Genomic DNA, 5,268 nt, shown 5'->3' with positions numbered 1-5,268 from the left:
TCGACAGGGAACAAGAGTAGCACTAGACCCTGAGGAAATGCATCATTTGTGCCCGCTATGATGGGACTGAACCGACAGAGCTGTACTTAGTGATCATGTTCGGCCTGATTCTCTGCACCTTCGCGGGGCCAAAGTTTTGAGGGTCCTTCCCGAGAAGGTACTCATCAAACCAGAGCCGAATGTCCACACACAAGTCATGAGTGGGTCCCTTTGGCACAATTCAACACCCCTGTCTAGGCACGCGGATTACCTAAAACGAGAAGCAGCGTGGCTCAGTGGAAAGAACACGGGCTTGGGAGTCAGAAGTCATTGGTTCAAATCCCTGTTCTGCCAATTGTCAGCTGTGTGACTTTGGGTAACTTACTTAACTTCTCTGTGCCTCGGTTACCTCATCTGTAAAATGCGGAGGAAGACTGAGCCCCACGTGGGACAATCTGATCACCTTATATTCTCCTCAGAGCTTAGACCAGTGCTTTGCACTTAGTACATGCTTAATAAATGTCATTATTATTATTTAACACTACCCTCTGGTCTTGGTTTATTTTGTAGAGTCATCTCTGACCCACAGCAACTACACGGACACATCTCTCCCAGAACACCCCACTTTACATCTGCAATCATTATGTTGCCAACTTGTACTTCCCAAGAGCTTAGTACAGTGCTCTGCACACAGTAAGTGCTCAATAAATACGATTGAATGAATGAATGAATTCAGGTAGTGTTTCCATAGGTTTCCTAGGAAAAAATACGGAAGTGCTTTACTATTGTCTTCTTCCAAGCGGTAAATGAGTCTTCTCCCTCGACTCTCTCCCATGCCGCTACGGTCCTACATAGGTGAGCTTTTGCTTGTAGTAGATTGCCTTCCACTGGCTAGCCATTGCCCAAGATAGGAATGGAATGGGTATGCCTCCGCTTGACTCTCCCTTCCATGGCCGAAACTGGTAGAGTACTGGAAACTCTCCAAGTGCGATCCTGAGAGAGGAATACTACCTTCTACTCCCTTCGAAAATAACACTTCTCCATCGTTTTTGACACTTACTGACAATTACCATATTCAAGACAGATCTTTTACTCTACTCACGTAACCCTCGTGCTTTTTTTCCTACCACCGTAAACAATACAGTCATCATTCCAGACTCACAATCCCGGTAACCTCGGCGATGTCCTTGGCTCAGTGGACTCATTCAACCTGCTTGTTGATTTTCTCTCTGAAACCGAAGACAAGGTTTCAGAGTACTGAGAAAATCCTCGATTTCCTCTCCAGCCTAATGGCCATCATGCCAATAGAAGCACTGATCATATGTCCTTACCTTCACGACTGAATCAGACTCTTAATGAAGTGTTAGGGGTGTGGAGAAGACGTCAGTGAGTATATGGAAAGATTATGATAGGTCAGGAGACTCGAGCTGAAATTATACATGGAGCTCTAAATCTTTTTATTATTTCTGCCTTTCTCTTTCTTTTCTTCTTCCGTCGTTTTTCTTTCTTTCATTCTTCCGCCCTTTCTTTCTCTTTCTTTTTCTCCATTTTCTCTCTCTTCATTGCCATTGTCATCTCCTCGACTAACTGTTTTAGCTTGTGGTCTTTTATCAATCAATCAATCAATCGTATTTATTGAGCGCTTACTCTGTGCAAAGTACTGTACTAAGCGCTTGGGAAGTACAAGTTGGCAACATAAAGAGACAGTCCCTACCCAACAGTGGGCTCACAGTCTAAAAGGGGGAGACAGAGAACAAAACCATACTAACAAAATAAAATAAATAGAATAGATATGTACAAGTAAAATAAATAAATAAATAAATAAATAGAGTAATAAATATGTACAAACATATATACCTATATACAGGTGCTGTGGGGAAGGGAAGGAGGTAAGATGAAGGGGATGGAGAGGGGGACGAGGGGGAGACGAAGGAAGGGGCTCAGTCTGAGAAGGCCTCCTGGAGGAGGTGAACTCTCAGCAGGGCCTTGAAGGGAGGAAGAGAGCTAGCTTGGCGGATGGGCAGAGGGAGGGCATTCCAGGCCCGGGGGATGACGTGGGCCGGGGGTCGATGGAGGGACAGGTGAGAACGAGGTACAGTGAGGAGATTAGCGGCAGAGGAGCGGAGTGGGCTGTAGAAGGAAAGAAGGGAGGTGACGTAGGAGGGGGCGAGGTGATGGAGAGCCTTGAAGCCCAGGGTGAGGAGTTTCTGCCTGATGCGCAAATTGATTGGTAGCCATTGGAGATTTTTGAGGAGGGGAGTAACATGCCCAGAGCGTTTCTGCACAAAGACAATCCGGGCAGCAGCATGAAGTATGGATTGAAGAGGGGAGAGACACGAGGATGGGAGATCAGAGAGAAGGCTGATGCAGTATGTTAAAGTATAACTTTATGTTATACTACAGGACCTTTCTGATCTCAGAGTGAGACATAGCACAGCAGAGCCACAAGATGGACATAACTGCCTGCTCAGGCTCAGACAGTAAGGGCTCGAGTGAGATTCCCAAAATCTGGTCCCTCTCTCCAGCACCATTTCCCGCTCTGGCTAAGGTATCTCTGTCCGTGATCCCTCTCACCTGGACCATCTACAGAGCTCAGGCCCTTTCGTGTGGTTCTATTTGACCCTCTTTGCCCCCGCTCCTCACCTCATGGCCGCAATGGCTTCCTGGTACTCTGGCTGGTCCTCCTGTTCCTGCGGCCCTTCGTGCCGGTACGTTTTTTCCGGGTGCAGTTGCTGGTGGGTGGATACTTGATTCGATCTCCTCTTCCCCCGTCTCTGTGGCCCTGGTCAATGTGGTATTCGATCTGAATCTGCTGCTCCTGAGTTCGGATCACCTGTGTGTGCGAAGGGGCTCGGCTCTCTGGAGAGGAATAGATAGTCCACCAAGGGGCTGGATTCGTCAGTGCAATGCTGATCATTTCTTGGACGTCCTCGAGCTTTGATCTGGAAAGTCTTTAAATGAGGTAAAAATGTTCCCTATCGGTGTCTGCAGACGTGGCAGGAATGAGAGATGGATGGAATGGAGGTAGGCTCAGGTTTATAGCTGCGAGGATGCCCCTCATGACATGACTCACTTCATTCGTCCTGGTTTCTGCCAGTAATACAGGGCTGTATTTTCAGAGATGAAAAACATGCTCTTTAGTCCCATGCAGCAAAGGAACACCCTACTGCATCAAATCTGACTTGTGAAAGAGCTGCCAAGATCGACTGATTTAGTCAATGACCAGGTTCAAGTCACTCAGTCACCTCTGTGATAGGACCCCAGAGAGAGAATCAGGGAAATTATATGGTGCTTGGAAAGTAATCTGTAATAAGAGACATCCAACAGAACTCTCCACAGAGGCAAGCTACAGCCATGATATAAAATCCCTAATAAACCCTGGGCGCTAACTGTGTGTAGAAACCTATGCTTAGGCGAACTCTTTCTAATATCCCCGGTGGGTTTCTTTCCGATTTGCATGTTTACCAGAATTTCTGGAGACCCGTGTTCCCATGACCTCTGACTCCCAAGCCCGTGGTCTTTCCACTGAGCCATGCTGCTTCTCGCTTGAGGTGATCTGCGTGCCTAGACAGGGGTGTTGAATTGTGCCAAAGGGTCCCACTCATGACTTGTGTGTGGATATTCGGCTCTGGTGTGATGAATATCTTCTCGGGAAGGACCCTAAAAGCTTTGACCCCGCGAAGGTGCAGAGAATCGGGCCGAACATGATCACTAAGTACAGCTATGTAGGTTCAGTCCCGTCATAGCAGGCACAGATGATGCATTTCCTCAGGGTCTAGTGCTACTTTTGTCCCCCATCGATCTCTTCGCTTATACAAACATGGATCACTACTTAAATGACCTACACGAGAAGCATTAATAGAAATTCGAAAACAACTGAAGTTTATTTCCGTGAGGTTTATTTCGCTGTCTCTCTCTCTCTTTCACTCTTTCCTCTCTCCATCTCTATCTCCTTGCTCTCTTTCCCTGTGGGCTATTTATCACTCTCTCTCACCGATCACTCAGTCTCTCTCTATCGCTCTTTCTCTTTCTCCCAGATGTATCTCACTAGGTTTGCCTAACAAGTGACTAGTTGGCAACCCTCCTCCGGGTTCAAATCCCTGTTCTGCCGATTGTTAGCTGTGCGACTTTGGGCAAATCACTTAACTTCTCTGTGCCTCAGTTACCTCATCTGTTAAATGCGGAGGAAGACTGAGCCCCACGTGGGACAATCTGATCACCTTATATCCTCCCCAGCGCTTAGAACAGTGCTTTGCACATAGTACGCGCTTAACAAATGCTATTATTATTATTATTATTATTATTATTATTTAACACTACGCTCCGGTCTTGGTTTATTTTGTCGAGTCATCTCTGACCCACAGCGACTCCATGGACATATCTCTCCCAGAACGCCCCACTCTACATCTGCAATCATTCAGGTAGTGTTTCCATAGTTTTCCTAGGAAAAAATACGGAAGTGCTTTACTATTGTCTTCTTCCAAGTGGTAAATGAGTCTTCTCCCTCGACTCTCTCCCATGCCGCTACTGTCCTACACAGGTGAGCTTTTCCTTGTAGTAGCTTGCCTTCCACTTGCTAGCCATTGCCCAAGATAGGAATGGAATGGGTATGCCTCTGCTTGACTCTCCCTCCCATGGCCGAAACTGGTAGAGTACTGGAAACTCTCCAAGTGCGATCCTGAGAGAGGAACACTACCTTCTACTCCCTTCGATAATAACACTTCTCCATCGTTTTTGACACGTGCTGACAATTACCATATTCAAGACAGAACTCTTATTCTACTCACTCAAACATAACCCTCTTGCTGTTTTTCCCGCCACTGTAAACAATACAGTTATCATTCCAGCCTCACAATCCCATAACCTCGGCGATATCCTTGGCTCAGTGGACTTAAATGAATAGGTCGAACACAGTGTCTGTTCCGCATGCGGCTCACGGTCTGAGAAGAGGGGAAACGAGGTATTCCCCCTTTTACAGTTGAGGAAACTAGGACACTGAGGAAGAGAGGTGAGTTGTTCAAGGTCACACAGCAAGTAACTGGCAGAGGCGGGACTAGAACCCGGGTCCTCTGATTCCCAGGCCCAGGCTATCGCCATTCAGCCGTGTTACTTCTTCCTGGATTTCATATCAAGGATGAGCAGCGATGATAACTCCGGAGTGATTTGGGGCATTCCTCTTTAGAGAGTTCTGTTGGCCATTACTCCTTCAAGGGTTATCTTTTCCCAGACCGTGGGCATTTCCCTTCCCCTCCCTCTGGGGTGTTATCGCTGACTTGTCAGAGAGACTAG

General features: G+C 47.0%; 1 non-coding gene across 1 annotated transcript; it reads right to left on the bottom strand.

The window, feature by feature from the left end:
- Positions 1 to 4,529: 4,529 nt before the first annotated feature.
- LOC119941670 lies at positions 4,530 to 4,667 on the bottom strand. The gene has a single exon (XR_005455258.1). It is a non-coding gene; the product is annotated as a small nucleolar RNA SNORA7 (small nucleolar RNA).
- Positions 4,668 to 5,268: the final 601 nt, after the last annotated feature.

Source organism: Tachyglossus aculeatus, chromosome 20 (assembly GCF_015852505.1).
Source record: "Tachyglossus aculeatus isolate mTacAcu1 chromosome 20, mTacAcu1.pri, whole genome shotgun sequence".
NCBI classification, from domain to species: Eukaryota; Metazoa; Chordata; class Mammalia; order Monotremata; family Tachyglossidae; genus Tachyglossus; species Tachyglossus aculeatus.
Note: the sequence above shows the minus strand (reverse complement) of the source record. Positions and strands in the feature narration are given on the sequence as shown.